This window comes from Nycticebus coucang, chromosome 13 (assembly GCF_027406575.1).
Source record: "Nycticebus coucang isolate mNycCou1 chromosome 13, mNycCou1.pri, whole genome shotgun sequence".
NCBI classification, from domain to species: Eukaryota; Metazoa; Chordata; class Mammalia; order Primates; family Lorisidae; genus Nycticebus; species Nycticebus coucang.
The window spans coordinates 35,771,345-35,794,734 of record NC_069792.1 but is presented as its reverse complement, the minus strand read 5'-3'; the positions used below and the strand labels follow the sequence as shown (position 1 = coordinate 35,794,734).

At 35.2% G+C, this 23,390-nt stretch overlaps 1 pseudogene; it reads left to right on the top strand.

The window, feature by feature from the left end:
* Positions 1–705: 705 nt before the first annotated feature.
* On the top strand, positions 706–2,785 carry LOC128563533 (U2 snRNP-associated SURP motif-containing protein-like; annotated as a pseudogene).
* Positions 2,786–23,390: the final 20,605 nt, after the last annotated feature.

Below are 23,390 nucleotides of genomic sequence, written 5' to 3'. Positions count from 1 at the left end.
AATTTGGAACTCTATGGAGAAGATTAAAACAGATTCAACAGGAGTATAATGAAAGACACACACAAAAGGCAGGGTAAGTCAATCTGAGCCTCCTCAATCAGTCTGATGGTCAGTGTCATTCTATGGATGTGCCTTCAAGAAGAAATAGATCATGATGGTGTTCATGATGCTTATGCACCTGTCTCACACGATGTAGGAGATCCAAGCCCTACTAATTTAGACATTGGAGACATTAGGCCACAGCTGAATGAAGAAATTCTATGCTAAGAATTTGAAAAATTTGAACCATTAACCAATGTGAAAAGTATGTGACCTAGAACATATGAATAGAAGAAATGCTAAAAGAGCTTTAAAAAATTTAAGTGGCCGAGACCAGCCTGAGCAAAAGCAAGACCCCATTCCTACTAAAAATAGAAAAAGTGAAGCAAGATGATCATTTGAGCCCAAGAGTTGGAGGTTGCTGTGAGCTATGATGCCAGAGCACTCCAGAGCCATGGCAATAGTTTGAGATTCTGTGTAAAAAAAAAACAAAATTAATGAAAAACTGATTATGTCTTTTGAAATGAAGTTAGGTTGAGGTAAAGCTGTACCTATTCCTCCACATCTAACAAACATTCCACCTTCTGTGATGGAACATATACTTTCTCCCTACCTATCCAGATTGCCTTTTAATGCACAGCCTAGGGCGTGGTTATAAAAACCCCAATGCTCCCATGTTACCACCTCCTAAAAATTAGGAGGATTTTGAGAAGGAATTTGGTCATCGTTGGTAGTTTGTTGTACATGTAGGGACAGTGTTTGGAGCTGTGATTATGAATAGAGAAATCAACAATCCTATGTTCACATTCTTATTTAAAACCAGTGGAAATGGTGGAAACTTTTTCTATTCTGCAGGGACATTCTCCAACTAAGTGGCAGACAGAAGATTTTCATATGTTCAAAAATGGATCTTTTTGGAGGCCACCACCATTAAATACATACCTGTACAGGATATCAAAAAGGCGAGAAACAGAAGCTTTTGTATAGGAACCTAGTAAAAGAGGAGCATTAAAGGAAGAATAGAGGTAGAAATTAGAAGAAATCTTTCAGGAATTAACTCCAAGGAAAAATAATATTGGAGATGCAATGTTTTTGTCTTAATAATGCTTAAGCTGCTGAACAAATAGTTGGTTGCATTACTAAATCATTGCTCATCTTAAAGACATTCCTTTCTAAAATGATTGCCAGGTTATATTTGATTTCTGATGTTTTAGGCAACTCATTAGCCGAATTTGCCAATGCTTCATTTTATAGAAAACTTTTTGAAACAATATTCTATCAGATATTTTCAGACTTCAATACTACTCATCATACAATTCAGGGCACTTTGCAATCTGAAAACTTTAAACAACAGGTAATGTTCTGCTTCAGAGCATGGGAAGATTGGGCAATTTATCCAGAACCATTTTTAATCAAACTACAGAATATTTTCTTAGGACTTTTAATATTAGGACTTGTAAATATTACTTGTAAATATTACTGGAAAAAAGGAAACAGAGGATATACCAGATGACCTCAATGGTACCCCTCTGGATCACACAGATAGAATTCATAATGATGCTATTCCCACTGATGATCTCGATGGAGTCCCTATAAAAGGTCTTGATGATAATCTTTATGGCATGCCTTTGGATGCAACCAAAGACTCAATGAGCCTATATTTAAAGTTGCCCCACCAAAGTGGGAAGCTGTAGATGAATATTAATTGGCACCACAGGCTGTAACTTCCAAATTGGAGTTACTTGATCAGCATGAAGAATCAGAGGAAAAAGAAAATCAAAATCAAAAGGCAAAAAATGAAGATGAAGAAGATACTCAAAGTTTTAAATCTGCAGATCATCTGTACACTAATCCAAGCAAAGAATAAATGACTGAGTCCAGGTTCTCTAAGTACTCTGAAATGAGTGAGGAAAATGAGCGAAACTTCATGAAATTGAACTCAGAGTTTTGAAGTTTCATCATGAATTGGAATCTGGAATAAGACCTAAAAATTCAGTCCAAAATCTTTTTTTTGTTTTTTTGTTTTGAGAAGTCTCACTTTGTAACCCTCAGTAGAGTGCTATAGCATCATAGCTCACAGCAACCTCCAACTCTGGGACTCAAGTGATCCTCTTGCCTCAGCCTCCCAAGTAGTTAGGACTACAGGCACCACCACAACACCCAGCTATTTTTAGAGATGGGGGGTCTTGCTGTAACTCAGGCTGGTCTCAAACTCATGAGCTCAAGCAATACACCCACCTTGGCCTCCCAGAGTGTGGGATCATAGGTGTGAGCCACTGCACCTGGCCAGGCCGAAGTTTTAAGGAACAAGTAGAATACTACAGAGATAAACTTCCTCAGTGAAAGAAAAGGAAAAGAGACAAGGAAGATAAAGAAAATTGGAATCTTGATCCAAAGACAAGAAGGATAAAGAGGAATATACTTCAACAAGGAAAGAAACGGTAATACAGTACATACCCTAGCCTGTCTTGCCATAGCAGTGAAAAATGAGTGAAATTCCTATCACCAAAATCAGAGCAATCAGAATATTCCGAAAGATCTCAAAAAGCTCCCTGTCTAGACCATCTCATGAAGATTCTCTTAAAGATGTTAGCGAAAAGCCAAAAGATCTCCATCTGGTTCAAGGAAACCTAAAAGATCTAGGAGGTTATGGTCTAGATCCCCTAAAAAATCAGGGAAGAAATCCAAATCTCAGTTCAGATCGCCACATAAATTTCATAAAACATAAAAGAAAAACAAACATTGACATAAATTTTTAAGATTTCATCACTTATTGGAAATGGTATTTTGTTTTTTACTTGAATCATTTGTTTTTAAATAAAAACAAAATGAAAATAAAATTAAAGGCATTCCTGAGGTTTTTTTGTTTGTGAATGTGTATATAAACTCATGAGTAACTACACCTGTAGATCTGTCATTGTTTTATATTGTATAAATTACTTTCCTGTGGCTGTTACTCAAGATGAAATATTTATGGTGCTAATGAATTTCACCAGAAGTGTGTATAAACGGATCTGCTGGCAGTAGTGGTATTTTGTTTTAGGATGTTGTGACTTAGCAAAACATTATGCTTATGTCTATCCCCTTTTGTAGCTCTGGCAATTTAAATTAGATTTCAAATAAAATCTGAACAGAAAATAAATAATCAAAAACAATAATAAAATATTCAACCTTTGAATTAGTACAGTGAACATTTGTAAGCAGTTATGGGAGTATTTAATTAAAACAGAACTTACCATTTTCTATTTATATGTATATATTTTAAACTTAAGCAAATGGAAGAGATTATAAATACCATCTAGTTCAATACCATTTTCACTAATTAGGTAACTGAGATTCCTAGGGATTCCTCTGATTCCTTGGCCAGATACTAAGCAGTTTTAAGCATATGGGCTTTTATGGATCAGTCACAGAGCAGTAATTCTGAAACTGGACTTTACATGAATACTAAAGGACTTTGTGAAAATTACAGATATTAGCTCCCATTTTAGATCTATTCAATCAAGACCTTTAGCATGGGGACCTAGAATCACAATTAAACATAGATAAGAGGCCAGTATAGTGGCTTCTGCCTGTTATCCCAGCACTCTGGTAGACCCAACCAGGAGGATTTCTTGAGTTCAGGAGTTGGAGATCAGCTGGAGCAAAAGCAAGATTCTATCTCTACTAAAAAAAAAAAAAAGAAGGAGAGAAAGAAAATTGCCCACTGTTGTGGTGAGCACCCGTGTAGCTGCAGCAGGAGGATCATTTGAACCCAGGAGTAGGAGGTTGCTGTGAGCTACACTGAGGCCATGATACTTTAAGTATGAGGCAACCAAGTGAGACTCTATCTGGAGTGGAGAATTGATAGGGGAGGGGTAAATTTACACCTAACAGATACAATGCACACTATCCTACCTGTGTGAAGAGCACTCTCACAACTAACTCAAACTGTACAGAAAAAGGAAGTCATGAATCAAAAACATTTGAACCCCTGTAATATTCTAAAATAAAAAAAGATTATATAACCATATGACTAGAGCAGCAGAAAAAAAAAAGAGTGAGTGCATCTAGGAGAGATGGGGAATCAGCCGGGAACAACACTAATGCTTTGACCTTGATAGGAGAAAAAAAAAACATTTTGGGGAGGTGAGGGGAAAGTGTTCCCCCCTCCCATTTCATATGGCATTGTCCTGGACTGCCCACAAGGTCTCTCAGGGGCTTGTTTGTGTGCATGGTCTAAATGGGGTCGGTCTTGACATACTGCACTTGGACTGTGTTCTTGTCTAAGGCCTTGTTTGTGTTAGGATCAAAACTAATATAGGGTGATAAAAGTGAATAGTAAATCAGTGCAATTAAGGTAGTTAGTTAAAGAAATACCTTGGTTAGAAAATGCAAGCCCAACAAGAACTATGACCTAAGAGTTTGGTCTCTAGCTCAGAGCAAGGTGCTTTTCCACTGGTCCTCACACGTGAGATGTGGTCAGCCACTCCTATCCAGTTGCACTAAAAAAACTTTCTCTTTGTGTCCTGATTTTTCATTTTCCCTCGTCCTCTCATCTCCAACATTCACTGGGAGACAACTCATGGTATAATTTGGGGCTGGTCCCCAACAAAGTGAATGTGAAATTTAAGTGTCTCTCTTCAATCCTTTTGACTTAATGTAAACTTCTTTATAAAATTGTATTTAGCATCAAATAACTAGGAGAAAAATGATTTATATAAGGCAAGGGGGGGGAGGATTGGGGTGATGAAAGATAAAGCCAAAATGAGACAAATAGATTTAGTATCAATATTTTTCTGCACTGAATATTAATTTTTATGGGCATACTAAGTAGTAGAGAAAAAGCTTTTTATATAAAGGGAATATTTTGCTTCCGGAAAATATATGTGTGTGTGTGTGTGTGTGTACATATGTATATACTTTTATAAGAGAAAATCAGGAAAGAGTATTAAAGTAAGTTTTATACTTTAGAAGTATAGGTAATGTACTGGAAAGATGAGAAACTGGAATTTGAACATCTATTATAGACACTATTTTGTTATTTCAAATATAAAGTAATAAAATGAGGGACAAAGTAAGGAAGTCTATGTTCAGAATAAGTATGATTAAGAGATGGATTGCTATAGTAAGCTTAAAATGGAAAGGCAAGATGTTTGGGATATTTGCTTATTTTCCAAACTGATAAGATGGTAATGATACTAAGAGAAGAAAGTGAAGTTACTTAGTTGGCTTATCAATCTGGTACATCCATAAGGAAAGAAATAACATACTCAAAACAGGTAATTTAAGGATATTCAATTGAGAGTATTTATTTATAAGTCTAGTTAGAATTTAATGTATTAGGAATACAAAGAGTGGACCTCTGCCTACCTAAACCCTGAAGCAGAGAGAGGAGAGAGTGCTTATTAAAACCAAAAGACTGAAAGACCTAAGTGAGTTGGTTCTGGAGAGGCGCAAGACTCAGTGGACCCAGGGTAACTCATAGGATAGGGCCCAAAAGGAGGAATATCCTGACTTGTCTCTTCTTTCTTACTGGTGATCTCCTGCCGATTCTCCCCAAGAAAATAGGATGTTAAGGGGGTGCTTTGATGTGACACATATATGTGTTCACACAGACACATACAGGTAAACCATTATGTTTAGCCTAAAACTGCCTCTCTCCCCAAGGAACTGCAACCTAACTTAGTATGTAAATAGACTGCAATTTAACTAAGAATATATTCCTGTAAGAAGTAGCTCAGGCTCAGCCAATCATAGGTTGCTAACTGCTCAGACCATACCCAAATAAGGCAATGTTAAACTAATCACTCGAGCTGTTTCTGTATGCAAATTGTTTTCTATCTGTAAATATTGCCTGTGCATGTTGCTGTGGGAAATTCTCTGAACTCCTGTTTCCAAAAGCTGCTCAATTTGTGACTCCTTTGCTCAAATAAACTCTGCTAAATTGAATTTGTTCAAAGTTCTTTTTTATTTTTCTTTATAATATATATCAGCTTCTCAAGAAACAGAAAGGTGCAGACAAGTAATGAGTGTAGTAAAACATCCAATGGAGTTCAAGTGAGATGGGTGTATTATTCAGGGATCTAAGAGGGACAAAACCAATAGGAGACATAAATACATATACACACATACATATACGTACACATACTCATATATAAATATACATATATATGCGTATATATACATATGTATATGTGTATGTATATATCTGAAAGGTGTGAAAGGAGATTTATTAGAAAGAATTTGCTCACACATTTACACAGGGATTGCAACAGAGAAGTTCCTAGTCCAAGGCAGAAGACCTAAGAGCCCACAGGATGCCGCTGGTGCAAGTCCCAGAATCCAAAGTCCAGAAAACCTGGAGTCTGATGCCCAAATGAGGGAAGAGGAAAGAACCTACTTCTCAGGAAGGGAGAGAGTGAGGGAAAAAAGAAAAACAGGCAAGCTGAAATGTTCTCCTTCCTCTACATGCTTCATTCTAGCCAAACCTGCAGCCCTGTGGATGGTGCCCAACAGCACTCAGTCCACTGACTTGTGTGTTTGTTTCCTGTGGAAGTGCCCTCACAGACACTCTGAAACAATGCTTCATCAGCCACGCAGGCCTCCTTCAATCCAGTCAAGTTGACATATAGTATTAACCATCACAATGATAATTTGATTTTATAACCCAGTGAGATTAAAAATACTGAATGCAGATGCTGAGCAATGATACAAATCTGATTCTCAGAACTGAAGTAAGGCTGGCAAAGAATTTAGTATCTATCCACATAGGTGTGTAAACATAACTCAAATAGGTTATGAAATTGTCTAGTGACAGAATATAGCTAAAGAAATGAAGGGTTTCAAAAACACTCGTATATACTTCCAAATAAGTTTCAAAAAAAGTGAATGAAGTACAGATAATCAACCTATGTTGAGAGTCTAAAAAGAAAAGGACACAAATCCAGATCTGTGACAGATACATGATTAATAAAAGTAGTACCTATTTTTGAGTCTTTTTTCATTTTTTAATGAGAGTTAAACATTAGACAAATATGATAACAAAATCACATTGGCAAATAATAAATTTGATTACACAATGAAGAATAAAATACTAAGAGGAAAAGGAAATTATGTTTTGCCAGAAATTTAAGTGGAAAATTTTAACTGAAGAGGCAAGAGAAATGTGTATTAATTGTAACATTACGATTGCTACTTCAGAAGGCACAATCCCAGAACACATGGCCCAAATTTCAGCTCTTACATTTCCCAAATTTCTGTGTGGCGGAGACTGCTCTGCCTGCACATGCCATGCTAGAAACACCCTCAACCAATGCCTAATAAAAATCAATGCATAACCAATGCAATCTTCTTGCCCTTCATGCAGGATTATATTTCTTACATTGGCTTCCTAAATTCTCCAATGAGATTAGGCTCCAGTAATTTACAGGGATAATTTGCTAGATAACACACCTTTTGACTGGCTTCTGTCCCCTCCCATATTACTTTCCCATGTTGTTTCCTGGGATCACTGCACAGATAAACCCCTTGAACTTGAATCCTTGTTTGTTTCTGAGATAATCCAAACAAAGAATTTAATGTGCCCAATATTTATAACTTACACAATGTAGAAATACTGAATTATAATGATTACTATGTTTTAACCTTTCACCATATCATTAATCTCTAAATTGGTATAATGATTAACATTTTTTATCTGGCAATATCAACCTTCTGACTAGAATAACTTTCTTTTACCTGCACAAAGCTTTAAGGAATTAATACTAGACCCATCTCTTCAATGTTCTGTACCTTACAAACTATCCTGTCTCTGCTATGGTTTAGATCAGACTACAAATGCCATGAGTTCCTCTGTGTCTCCTGGGAATGCTGGACCTGGGCCCTTTGCCCTTAACATGGCACCTTTGTGAGTTGGAGAAAAATACCTCCTCTGAGTGGAACTGTAAGAAAAAGACATCTCTGTGTGTAGACTGATGAGATTGTGCCTTTCTGTACAGACAGAAAAGCAAACCACAAGCAGGTTTTACCTCCCACTTTCGATTCTCTCACCTGTGTGTTAGTCTACTTGGCCAACACTACTCCAGTCTCAGTTCTGTTTGTTCTGGCTGAAGCATATTTCCCTCCTCCTGCCAGCACATCTCATGACCCAAACTGGGAATTTGATGAGTAAACATTCCAAGTGAATTTACTATAAGAATGTCCCCATTAGAAGTCATGTCTGAGTTTTGCCTTAACTATATCTAGACTGTGAAATCTTAAACTTTCCCTACATAATTGGTATGTGTCTTTAGGGACCAATTAGATATGACTAATTTCCAGGGTAAAACTATGAAACAGTGGCAAGATAACATATGAGCATTTTTCATTTAGCGTATGAGTAAAGGTGACCCTTTACGCTTATTCAGATGGCAAATATTCTGAATAAGCCATCCCAAAATTGAAAGGTTACCTCAGTTTAATTGTAACTCTGTTTACTTGAAGTAATAAAAAATAGTCACCTAATGAATATCTTATGTGAAGGTTCAGCCAATTAAAATCTTTGAAGGTACATGAAAACTTTCACTGCCTATTCAATAGTTTGATCTTTATCAATTTCTGAATGTGCTTTTAGTATCTTTGTATTTTCTGAGGGAGCTATCCGAACTTGTAAAATTTCTAAACTTTAAAAATCATATGAATAATTAACTGTAAGAATTTTATTCACTTTGAGCTGGTGTTTTTGATAGAAAAAAAGTGAAGATAATTTCAATAACTTTCTTTCCCTAATTAAATTTTAGTTTCTTTCTACAATGGGTACCTAATGATTGGTGAATAATTCATTTTCTTAATTAGGAATTAGATTAGGGTAAAACTTAACAGGAACATTTTATGTGTTATGTTTTAATTCTGTGAAGAATTTAAACTGAGATAGGACTTTAGAAAATCTTATGTGGTCTGTACATACTTAATGAAACACAAGCAAGTAGATGAAAAAATAAACTTCATGAAGAATTATACTTCTCCTATGACAAACAGCAATAAGATATTAAAATAAAATTCTTAATCTTTACTCTTAGGATTTTCATGTATAGAATCAAAAGAAAGGCTGGGCATGGTGGCTTCCTCCTGCAATCCCAACACTCTGGAAGGCTGAGGCAAATGGTTTGCCTAAGCTCACAAGTTCAAGACCAGCCTGAACCAGAGCACGACCCCACTTCTAAGAATAGCTGAGCGTTGGTGGGTGCCTGTAGTCTCACCTACTTGAGAGGCTGAGGCAAGAAAATAGCTTGAGCCCAAGAGTTAGATATTGCTTTTAGAGAGCTGTGACACACAGCACTCTACAAGGGTGACAAAGTGAGACTCTGTCTCAAAATAAATAAATAAATAGATAAAATAAAAAGAATCAAAAGAAACTCAAAATGGCCATTTATTCTGGTTATCTATTTCTGTGTTAAAAAAACTGCTCTAAATTCTAGTGACAAAAATCAATTTTAGTATCTCACAATTTTAAAGATCAGGAATTGAGTAGGTCTCATATGGCGGATTTTTCTGTTTTATATAGTACTGACTGTGGTCACCCAGTGATATTCTCCTGAAAGCTCTGCTGGTCTTGAATATCTACGATGGCTTCATTCATATCCCTTGTGCCTTTTCAGGGTGGCCTAGAAGTCTGGATTTGGTCAAAGTTCTCTTCTTCCTCATCAAATCTCAGGGTCTCTCCAATTATTCCCTCCAGAAGGGAAGTCTAACTTTTTTTTTTTTTAATTAGTTGGGGATTCATTGAGGGTACAAAGAACCAGGTTACATTGATTGCATTTGTTAGGTAAAGTCCCTCTTATAATTGTGTCCTGCCCTCAAACGTGTGTCACACACTGTAACCCCCAACGCACCTCCGTCCTTTCCTCTCTTTGCTCTCCCATTCCCCCACCTCCCACCATGTAGTAGGTCATTAATTGTCCTCATATCAGAATTGAGTACATAAGATTCTTATTTCTCCATCTTTGTGATGCTTTGCTAATAATAATGTGTTCCACTTTCATTCAGGTTAATACAAAAGATGTAAAGTTTCCATCTTTTTAATGACTGAGTAGTATTCCATGGTGTACATATACTGCAGTTTATTAATCCCTTCCTGGGTTGGTGGGCATTTAGGCTGTTTCCACATTTTGGTGATTGTAAATTGAGCTGTAATAAACAGTCTAGTGCAAGTGTCCTTAAGGTAAAAGGATTTTTTTTTTCTTCTGGGTAGATGCCCAGTAATGGGATCACAGGATCAAATGGGAGACCTGGTTTGAGTTCTTTAAGAATTCTCCATACTTCCTTCCAAAAAGGTTGTATTAGTTCACAGTCCCACCAGGAGTGTAAAAGTGTACCCTTCTCTCTACATCCATGCTGGCATCTGCAGTTTTGAGTTTTTGTGATGTGGTCCATTCTCACTGGGGTTAGATGATAGATATCTCAAGGTGGTTTTGATCAGCATTTTTCTAATAATTAGAGACAATGAGCATTTTTTCTTATGTTAGCCATTTGTCTTCTTTAGAGAAGGTTCTATTCATCTCTCTTCCCAGTGAGATAATGGATTGTTGGCTCTTTTTATGTTGATTAATTTGAGTTTATACCATAGCCAAGAGTTACAAAAGGTGGAAGGGATCTTTAAGTTTTCTTGAAGGCTAGGCTTGAACCTAGCATAGCTATATTTCCACCATACTCTGTTGATGAAAGTAGTCATAGGGAAGACTATATTCAAAAAAAGGACAAACAGAATCCATCTTTTACTAGAAGAAATGTCAAAGAGTTTGTGGACATCTTTAATCTGACACAGCGTTTCAATGTTCTGATGACACTGGCACATTTTGTATTACATAGTGACTGTCCCTCCAAGTTTCTGACTACTTCCTTTGTGGTTTGCATATAAACATACCTGGGACACAGGAAGTGGCACCCGATATATTTCATGTCAGTGAAATCACTTTTCAGGAGAATACATGCTAAACTTTCGCCTTAACTTCCAGAAAGTGTTTTACCTAAAGCAAACCTAAATGAACTCTATCTCTGCTCTATGATTCCTGAGAGTCACCGCCAATGTGTCCTATGGCAGATTGGGCTTCTACCTATAGGTTACAACCTCTAGGGTTTGTCAAAGAACTCAGTCAAGCCTCCCAGCATGGTGAGATTAATGTAGTGCTGCTCTATGACGTTACTCGAATCTATGAAAGATCCTGTTTAGCTCACTAACCCATCATTTAAAGCTTGGTTTATTCTGTAAACATTTATCAGGCCAGGATAGCTACTACCAAATGAAGTTAGTAGTGATTCGTGGAGTTTTGTTTTTTGTTTTTTCTATATTTATATTACTATGTACTACTTACTCATGGCATGGAATAAAAAACATTGCCAAAGATTTAGGCCAACTGGTATCTTCTCCTTCCAATAAAACAAAGGTGTGTTTATTTAATATTAATAACTAGTCAATTGTTGTGAAAAAATTTCTTCTCTTGATTTAAAATGAGTTAATTAATATGAGTTCTCAATTATATTGATTATCTTTGGAAATAAATAAGACATAAATAAACTCATCAAAAGAATAAATATATGAAAGTAGATTTTCATTTTGTAATTAACATTTTTAATTCCTTAATTCTGAGAAAACTTAATTTACTTTCCTCTCTTATTTTTAGTTTTCTCTTATTTTTTTGCTCAGTTGCCTTCCTTAAAGAATTAAAAGAGATTACATAAAAAAAAAATCAAGGTTATAGGTTAATTACTTCATAAAATTTAGATAATGTGTGCTAAAAGCAAATAGGCAGGTGAAGCATGTAGTAAAATTTGTATTCAGACTCAAATACCTTAATGTGAGCACCAGTTTCTGAAATAGTTTGTTCTACATTTTTGCTATGATGCATTTTTAAGCATATTTTTTATAGTCGTGACCTCTTGTTCACCAGAGAGCTGGTGTGTTTTTCAGAATGAATGCCAATGCTACCTTATTCATTGTACTTTAAATGAGTGTCTGATAAATGATGACTGTGAATGGACTTTAAGCTTTAATTAATTGAATGGGTAATCAGAATGGCTAAATAGCTGGGAGATACTTGTACTAAATATAAGTAATAATTTTCTGGGTAGTAATTTTTAGTCCTTTATTGCTAAAGTCTGCATTATAATATCCAAAGTATAATTTTAAAATGTTTAGACAGTTACAGCAATAACTTCATCTAGATATTAGAACTTCATGTTATGTTTACTAAAGTTTCTTTTTTCATTTTGAAGCAATGCCATTATTAAATAAATTTTGAAAACAGTGTAACACATTAGCACAGACTTAATTCATTTATTTAATATTATTCATTGATATTTATTAATTTTTCTTATATATAAAAATGTTTATTAAATCAGATCTCACAGTTTCAGTTGTTCATATTTTCACATTGTATTGGTATTTCCAATATTTATGTAAATACCTGAATAATTAAATTATAAATTTATAATGGTTTCTATAAATATTAGTGAGATTTCTGACCAATATCATTTAGGAGTCCTTAAAAAGCCAGCCTCTGATTCAGTAGAAATAACATTGATTACTAAATTAAAGATGAAACTAAGAAAATGTCAGTGGGTCTGGACTTTACAACATTCATTGACATGATTTTGATAAGACCTAAAGAAGAGTCATTTGCAGTAAGAAGTCTGCTGGAAGAGATAGAAAATAAACACATTAATAACATCAAAGTGCAAGAGAAATGTAAAGCTGCATATAAATTTACATTTTTATCATGTCTCTGACATTACCTTTCTTGATGATTTGGGACAAAGCTCATGATTTCAGTTGCCTTATCTCTATGATTAAGGCAAAGAATCTAGGACCTCTTCCAGTCCCAGCTTTCTCATTCTAGCATTTTGTACTGATTTTATATTAATCTAACTGTAGTCTCTGGCTTAGAAGTGACTACAATGAAAGGATCCAGGAACAAATAGTGCAATAAAAAAAGTATGTTTTTATTCTTCCCCATACATCCACCTCCAACATTTTGGGATGCAAGTATTCGTATTTATGTATGTATACACACACACACACACATACATATTGAAGTTGTAACTAAAGAAAACCATCTATTAAATGAAATATGGTCTCTAACTTCATCTTGTTAAAATAATTTCAAAATGACCTGAGAGTCAGACTCTATGCCTGATGGTAGAGGCAACTGCCTCCCATTCTCTTCTCACCCAGATCCGTCTCCCACCAGGAGGTACCTTGTGGACAGTTGTGTGAAACTTCCTGCACACACTTCCAATCTCCATTCATACTTTTCACGTAGAACCACCCTGTGGGCAGTCATGTTGGGCCTAAGGAGCCCTTTTGGAAGGACAGACATAGAAAAGAAAACTACACAGACTTAGTTCTTGACCTTCTTGACATCTTGTCAGAAGTGACATAGTTAGCTGCAATAGGACTAGAGTAAGGGACCTATATGGCATGGAACCCTTTCTCTCCTGTGCCTGAAAATGATACTCCACCACACTATCACTTTCTTCTCCTACTCAGCACTCAAGTGACTTATAATTCTCATTTCGCCCCTACCCCATCAATAATTCTATCCCTTCTATCCTAAATATTCCTTATACAGACCTGACCTTATTTTTTTATTAATGATACTTCTTGTCTTTTGGCATTCCTAAAGAAGTAAAAAATTTAGGAAAAATTCTTTTAGATTCAATGTTTAATTTTTTTAGAGGTAAATATAACCTTTTATGTGTAATAGCTAAGGTATATAGATACTTGAAACACAATATCTTGACTCAACGAAAAAAAAAAATCTCTATTTTCAGGGCCCGTGGTAGAATGCCACTTGGAGAAATAAAGTTCTTAAACAGTTATAAATTTAGATGAATTGACAGGAAATGTATTTATTAACATTGAAATAATGCTTTTCATAGAATGTGGAGGCCTTTTGTGGATGAGGGGCAATGCTAAAGGTTGGGGGTTTTTTTTGTAAATGCTAATAATAATGCCAATGATTAAGAAGATTGAAATTTAAGTAACAGTACTCCCATTTGACTTTTGCTCTAGATTCGTGAACTTCACAAAGCAAATATTGTTCCAGTTTAAGAATTTCAGACCCCATTAAATTATAGAAGTAGTAGTTACAGCTGATACCAAACTCACCACTGTTCAATTCATTTTTTCTATATCTTTTGAAAATGCACATATGATTATGTATTCCCTGCTGAGACAAAATAATTTCTCCTAATTGCCTATGAGTTAAAGTTCAGTGTCTTTGAGATGCACATAATCCATTTAAGATTTTGAACCTACTTAACATCTTTTCTCTCCTGGCATTCTCCTTCCCATTGCTTATGAAGTCACCAGGTATTAGGGTGACTTGTTCAAGATCTGGCTAAAACAGCTCTATGGGAACTTTCTGCCTTTGCAGTTGTACTTAAATACTATCTCCTCTGTATTCTCACGACATTTTATAAACACTCTTGTCTTAGCCCTTTCTATAGCTCTAAATATTAATTTTCCTTTGTAAGAAGTCTCTATTCCTTTTGTCTTTACATCTATAGAGCCAAATATTAGAGCTAAAATGATTACTTACCAAACTTTTATTGACATAAGTAATGACACTATTCAACTCTTGAAATGAATCAATAAGAACAGAGAAAGAATGAAATAATCAATAATCGAAATTATTAACTTAGCACTTATTGGCGATCACAAGCATGACACAAGGTCACACACTGGTATGAAGAAAATACACAGGTGGATATGTAAACTGAAAACAAGATATTTGAAATCAGAAAAAGTTCTAAAATGTTAATTATGTGGTCACAATATTCCAAATTAATTTTTGAGATGTTAGCTTTGTCTTCTGTTTACTGTTTAATTATAACAGCAAATCTATTATGCTGTCAACATGTTTGCTGAGAGAATAAATGGATAGCTATATATAGTCAAAATGGCAGAACTGATCCCTTGTGATATCCATCTCCAACAGCATTAAGAATGCCATAAAGAAGTCCATTTAAATATAGAACAAAGACTGCAAATGTAAAGAAGATTCCCAGGGCCAGAAGTCACATGATAAAAAAGGAAGAGACTGGAATTGCACTTGAGGCACAGTGTAGCAGGCCTGGATTTTGAATATATTATGAATTGTTTTTATTTGTCATATTTTATTTGTCAATTTGGCATTTGGTTAACTGTGTTCAGGTCCAAAATGTTTGCCTTTATAAAAAATTAAATAGAATAAATCACTACTTGTCCATAGCCATCACCGATACCCTAGCAAATATAGGTGCATTTCTCTCCTTCATTCATGTCCTTCAAACTAATAAAGAACTAAGTTATGACTCAGACTTGTGAAACATAATTTATTACACGAGTAAACTTCACAAGTGATTTTCAAAGAAGACAAGAAAGGAGTCATCATACGCATCACTTCAAAATCTGGGAGTGTTCAGATTCAGCTCTCTTTTGACAGGCACATTTTGTGTCTTGAGTGACAAGTATTAGTCATACATGGTGAGACAGCAGGAGAGGGCACTTATTTTGAGGTCTTTCACGTTTCATACCTTCCTAATCAACAGAGCAGCTGTCTTCAAAGATCAATACATTTCAGGTTTATTAGATGAAAACAATTCTTACCTAATGTATTCTGCTACAAACATTAGCTTAGTAATCAGTATATTACAAGCCACAAGAAGATTCATTTTTCTTCTAGCAAGTATGTCAAGATTTATTTCTATCAGTCAAGATTTACAAGGAGTTCAAGTGTCAAAAATCTGTTCTGAGTTTCACAGAACTGAAAGAAAAAAAATACAGATAAACCTTTACTTTTCATATTTTCTCTGCCTCTCTTTAAATATATCTCACCTCCTTTTTTTGCATTGAATCTTATTTCCTTTTGGTAGTGGTTCTCATTGTGCAAGGTTTCTGTGCAAGAAATTTACCTACAACACTGAACAATTGAAAGGTTCAGAACATCTCTTTCATTATTCTTGGACACATGCACTATCCTTACCTAATTGGGTGTTTCCATTCAAAATGTGTGATGGCTTTTCAAGTGTTTCATCTTCTTTTTTTTCTTTTTCTATTAAATCATAGCTGTGTACATTAATGCAATCATGGGGTGCAATGTGCTGGTTTTATATACAATTTGAAATATTTTCATCAAACTGGTTAACATAGCCTTCACAGCATTTTCTTAGTTATTATGTTAAGACATTTACATTCCATACTTAGTAAATTTCACATGTATCCTTGTAAGATGCACCATAAGTCCCACTGATTATCCTCCCTCCCCCACCCTCTCTGCTCCCCTCCCTCCCTCTTCCCTTTCCCCTTCTTCTTGAGCTATAATTAGGTTATAGCTTTCATATGAAAACTATAAATTGGTTTCATAGCAGGGCTGAGTACATTGGATACTTTTTCTTCCATTCTTGAGAACTTTTCTAAGAAGAATATGTTCCAGCTCCATCCATGTAAACATGAAGGAGGTAAAGTCTCCATCTTTCTTTAAGGCTGCATAGTATTCCATGGTGTACATATACCACAATTTGTTAATCTATTCATGGGTGGATGGGCACTTGAGCTTCTTCCATGACTTAGCAATTATGAATTGGGCTGGAATAAACATTCTGGTACAAATGTCTTTGTTATAATGTGATTTTTGGTCTTCTAGATATATACCTAGTAGAGGAATTGTAGGATCGAATGGCAGGTATATTTTTAGATTCTTAAGTGTTCTCCACACATCTTTGCAAAAGGAACATAATTAATTTGCGTTCCCACCAGCAGTGTAGAAGTGTTCCCTTTTCTCTACATCCACTCCAACATCTCTTTTGGGATTTTGTGATGTGGGCTGATCTTACTGGAGTTAGATTTTAGTTGTGAAAGCATCATAGCTAGACTGGCTCTGCTTAAGGACAGAGCTCCTTCATCTTGTTCTTTATGGCTGTTTGGGGTCAGCCTACTTTCTCAGCCTGAATCTCCAGCTGTACTTAACCTTTATAAGAACATTATGTCCTTCTACTAACCTTTGATTTTGATTGAGTTAGAATTAATTTTTTATGTATTCAAGGAATTTAGTTATAAAATGATAGCATGAATGACCATTAAATCAAAGATATTTTTGAGGGGCCTGACCCTTCTAACTTATAATTATTTGAGAAATAATAAAGGTCATCCATACCAAAAACAAAGATCAAACTCTATTCTTGTGAGATTTTGCTCATTCCTAGATGGTAGTTTTCCAGACCCACCTAGTTCCATCTCTCCAGATAAACTGTGATTTTATGAAATTTGAACATGCATTACACAGGTAGAGGTACTGTATTTGATCAACATCTATTCATGCGGGAACTTCCTGCAAAAGATTTTTGAGTTTAGATTTATGTGTGATCACTTTTATTATTACTTATGAATACACACAAATTGTATCCTGGGCATCATTGGATTACCTCTATCCTCTCCAAACCTGAAACTTTGTCTTTACCAATGCCCGCTTCCATCCTTTCTCTGCTAAAATCCAAGTAAATGTTTGTAGATTGATATTGAAAGTAAGGATCCATTAACTCCTACGTAAAAGGAAAATTTAGAAAATATATACCAGTAATTAGTCATGATATATCTAGACTCTGATCACAGATAAAATAATAAACAAACAACACACATCTGAGATTTCAGATCCACGATTTAGTCAATCTTTTGTACTCTTATAGAAGGTTTCTCTTTATACTGTGTTTTGAGTTGATACATGAAGTTCTAAAGGAACCCATAAAAATATATCCTTCTGAACTTTTAATATTAATATAAATTGCACAAATTTGAAAACATTCTATTTTCTAAGTGTTATCTCTTCAATACTAAACACTTTCTATCACATGCATATATAAAAACATATTTTTTCACACTACATCATTGTAATTAAATCTTCATGTTCTATATAAGATCAGTTTCCTTGCTGAGCATAATATGACCTTGTGTTTATATTGAAATGGATCTTCTTTCCGAAGGTTGAATGTTAAACAAATAATTACATTATTAAGCAGTTTATCTTATTTGATAATTAAAGCAGTTGAACTAGCTGGGCTGCAAACATATTCACTATCAATCTGCTTAGTTTAGTTAGAAACAAGTATATTGACCACAGAAGAGTCAAATGGACACTAACATATGATTAAAAAATTAGGCTCTCCTATTTTATGGCCAACAAGGAGATAATAAATATTGAATTAGTAGAAGGAGGTGATCTGGAGGTTCTTACCACCATTTTATTAACAGTGGTACTAGAATATTAGTTTGCCACTGGTAACAGTACTGAAATGATGTTACATTGATAATAGCATTGATCCCTTGAAACATACCTGTTACACAACCAAATAAACCAATTCAAATGCATTCTAAATTTGAGTTTTATGGATGCATAAATTACATAAAGTAACAAACATCCCCTGTAATTACAAATGATTTTTGACAACTATATATTGTCATGTAGCTATCATCCAAGATAAATTACTATTACATTTGCATTACCTCAAGTTCCTTAATTTTTCCTTAGAGTCAATATTCTAACTACCAATAAAACACCTCAGCCCCGGGAGATCATTCATTTACTTTATTTCACTAATTTTGTCTTAGTTGGATTCCATATATCATTTCATTCAACATACTTTTTTGAAAGATACATATTGAATGAAACAGTGGTTCTTTCTTTCATTGTTATTAAATTGTCAGGATATGCATATGCCAAAATTTTATTTATTAACCTGTTTATGAACTTTGATACTTTTCTTTCTTTTTTTTTTTTTTTTTACTATTGTGAATTAAGTTCCTAAGAATGTTTTTAACAAGTTTCTGTGCATACATATATTTCAACTTGGCTTAAGAAAGTATTGGTCATGTAAAGTATTTTTAGAGTGCCTGTATCATATTAAATTCTGCAAACAAATATCTAAGTGTTCCACACTTTCACCAACATTTTAATGACATTCTTTTTCTAATTTTAGCTATGCTAGTAGGCATGCAAATAACTTATTTAGTTTTACTGTTCTTCATGACTAATGAATTTGAGTATCTTTTCTTGTGCTTATTACATGGAATCTGTAGGTCTTCTCTTGTAAAGTTTATTTTAAATTTTTGCTGCAATAAAATTGTGTCCTTTTTTGTCTTCTTCTTGACTGGTCACCGTTCTTTATATATTTTGAACTCAAAGTTTTGGCAGATATATGTATCGGATATATTCTTTATAAGTCTGAAGCTTAACTTTCTACTTTCTTAATAACATGTATTGAAGACAACATTTTAAATTTTAATTAAGTCCAATTTATACTTTTTCCTTGGTGCTTTTTCTAACTACCATTAAATTGTAAAGATTTTCTTCTGTATTCTTCTAGACTTTTAAATGTTTGTTTTTTATGCGTACATTTATGATCTGTTATAATTTATTTTTTGTGTATGGTTAAAATAACAGTCAAGGTGATTTTTTAAAAGTACATGCCATTGTGACACTATCATTTGTTGGAAAAAGAGCACTTTACCCAATTGAATTATCTTGGCCTCTTTCTCACATATTTGGATTTTTTCTACATTGCATTTTTAGAGATTTGCTTCATTTTATTGCTCACTAGTGTATCATGACATGGTTGTTGTTTATCCTTTCAATGGTTTATGGGCACTGAAAGTTATTTCCAATTCTTGAGGATTGTAAACAAACCTTCTATAGAAAAAAATGCCCAGGGACAGGATGGACATGTAGCCCACCTTTCCCAAGCCATCAGGTGAGAGGAAAGGGGGTCTAGACCTTCCCTGTGTGTGGATTATTGGAGTGGACAGATAGCTGGAGACGCTCAGTGAACTGGTGGATTGCTATATATGAGGGGTAGTTTAAAACCACAGACTCTGTTGTAAAGATTCTTCCCTGCTCAGCCATGCCGGCCAGCAGGCCCCTCCCCTACAGAGGTCAGCAGCTTGTAAATGCTGACAAAACCCAATTGACAAATATTTATTCCTGAACTGAGGGAGGCATCCGAAAGGAGAGCCACTCAAAACCACAGGGAACTGGGCAACCTGTTGGACAATTGAAGGGAAGGCATCCTACCCAGAAAACAGACATTTTGAACCACCCAAAAGGGCGGGCACCTTTTCCCCAGGTGTTGGAGGGGGCTGGCGGTTCAGGCTGCGTGGCGAACTGGCGGGTGCCAATCCAAAAGGGAAACTCTGAACCATAAAACTCAGAATAAGGTCCCCAAATGATGCAACCACGGGAACCGGCTACAGCCGCTGAAACCATGGACCCAGCTTTAGCTGCTAAAGTTGCGAACTTGGCTTCAGCCCCGGGAACCAGCTATAGCCCCTAAAGCTGCAAACCTACCAGCCACTGCGCAAACCCAGCACCACTCTCCCCACAGCCGATTGCAGTCACCAGTTTGCAGGAGAACCTGGGAATAGAGTGGAAAGACTTAAGAAGCATGGACACTGCACTGAGTGAGAAGGTCGGTCACAAGTGCTGTCTGGAAAAGAATAGCCAAGGTTACACAATTCTTAGGTGACAAACTTTTACAGAAATATCAAAATGGCGATCAGCCATGGAAGGTGGTTACTATGGTAACAGTATAAACTGTAAATCAGGTATAAGCCTCGGAACCACTCACAGCGCCACCTGGTGTCCAGAAACTATATTGCAGTATGAATATATTCCTACCAAAGGTGATCCCTACAGCAGACATATAGACGTATATAGGTATATTTCTACACATAACAATATTTTTGTAGTTGGAGCCTTTTTGTTTTGTTTTGTTTTGTTTTTGTTTTTTATTTTGGATTTTTTTGTTCTGTCTTTTCCTCACCATTTTCTTGGAGGAGCTTTCGATAATTTTTTATTATTACTTTTTATACAGATATATTTTTATTTCTATGTTTTCTAATTTTAATTTCTTCTTTCTTCTCTTTTAACATTTCTACTAACACAACTTTTCTCTCTCTTTTTTTTCTTTTTTTCAATTATATTACGATTATCACTATTTTTATTGCAGTTGTTTTTATATTGCTGTTGTCATGGGTGTTGTCTGTATGTCAACCCCCCTCCCCCAAGGAAAGATATGTCAACCCCTCCCCAAGGAATAGGATCTTCAATTATCTTCAATTATGAAGATCCTATTCCTAAACAACTGGCTGAGATATCAGAAATCGAATTCAGAATTTTGATGGCAAACAAGATTAACAAAATAGAACTAGGAATTTGAGGAGAAATTCAAAAATTGTCTCAAGAATTTAATGAATTTAAAGACAAAACCAACAAAGACTTAGACACGCTGAAGCAAGAATTTGCAGCCCTCAAAGATATGAAAAATACAGTAGAATCCCTTATCAATAGAATGGACCAAGCAGAAGAAAGGATTTCTGACATTGAAGATAAAGCCTTTGAACGCTCCCAAAATCTCAAAGAGGAAGTGAAATGGAGAGCAAAAATGGATCATTCTCTCAGAGAGTTCAGGGACAACTCGAAGAAGGCAAATATCCGACTCATAGGAATTCCTGAAAAACATAAAGTGGCCTCACTGGGCACAGAGGCCATTCTGCATGAAATTATGAAAGAGAATTTTCCAGACATACCTAGGGAACCTGAAATTCAGATAGCAGATAGCTTCAGAAAACTGGCAAGACTCAACCCCAATAAGACATCCCCCAGGCATATCATAATTAACTTCACTAAAGTTAATATGAAAGAGAAAATTCTCAAAGCAGCCAGGCAAAAGAAAACTATTACCTTCAAAGGGAAGAACATTAGAATGACTGCAGATCTCTCTGCTGAAATTTTCAAGCCAGAAGAGGGTGGACATCGACTTTTAATCTCCTAAATCAAAATAACTTTCAACCCCGGATCTTGTATCCAGCTAAATTGAGTTTCATTTACGATGGAGAAATTAAATACTTTAATGACATTCATATGTTGAAGAAATTTGCCATAACCAAACCAGCTCTTCAGGATATTCTCAGACCTATCCTCCATAATGATCAACCCAATCCTCTACTACAAAAGTAAATTCACTCAGAAACTTCTAATCAAACTGCAACTTCCACAATGGCAAAAGGACTAAAAATGTCCACTTTAGAAAAACTCGATACCCAAACTTTCACCAAAATTATCAATACTCTCCATTAAAGTGAATGGCTTAAACTGCCCTCTAAAGAGACATAGGTTAGCTGACTGGATACAAAAACTCAGGCCAGATATTTGTTGCATACAAGAGTCACATCTTAACTTAAAAGACAAATACAGACTCAGGGTGAAAGGATGGTCATCCATATTTCAGGCAAATGGTAAACAGAAAAAAGCAGGCATTGCAATTTTATTTGCTGACACAATAGGCTTTAAACCAACAAAAGTAAGGAAGGACAAGAATGGTCACTTCATATTTGTTAAGGGTAAGACTCAATATGATGAGATTTCCATTATTAATATATGTGCACCCAACCAGAATGTACCTCAATTTATAAGAGAAACTCTAACAGACCTGAGCAACTTGATTTCCTCCAACTCCATAATAGTCGGACATTTTAACACTCTCTGACTATTATGGCAGTGATGGATCCATTCTCCAACAAAAAGCTAAGTAAAGAAATTCTAGATTTAAATCTAACCATCCAGCATTTAGATTTAGCAGACATCTACAGAACATTTCATCCCAACAAAACTGAATACACATACTTCTCATCAGCCCACAGAACTTACTCCAAAATCGATTACAACTTAGGTCACAAGTCTAACCTCAGTAAATTTAAAGAAATAGAAATTATTCCATGCATCTTCTCGGACCATAATGGAATAAAACATGAGCTGAGTAAAAACAGGAATGTGCATACTCATACAAAAACATGGAATTAAATAACCTTATGCTGAATGATAGCTGGGTCAGAGATGAGATCAAGAAGGAAATTGCCAAATTTTTGGAACAAAATGACAATGAAGACATGAACTATCAGAACTCTGGGACACCGCAAAGGCAATTCTAAGAGGAAAATTTATATTACTGCAAGCCCTCCTCAAGAGAACGGAAAGAGAGGAAGTAAGCAACTTAATGGGACATCTCAAGCAACTGGAAATGGAAGAACACTCCAACCCCAAATCCAGTAGAAGAAAAGAAATAAACAAAATAAGAGCAGGACTAAATGAATTTGAAAACAAAAGAATAATACAACAGATCAATAAATCAAAAAGCTGGTTTTTTGGAAAGGTCAACAAAATAGATAAACGTTTGGCCAACCTAATCAGGAAAAAAAGAGTAAAATCTCTAATCTCATCAATCAGAAATGACAAAGACAAAATAACAACAGACTCCTCAGAAATCAAAAAAATCGTTAATAAATATTACAAGAAACTTTATTCTCA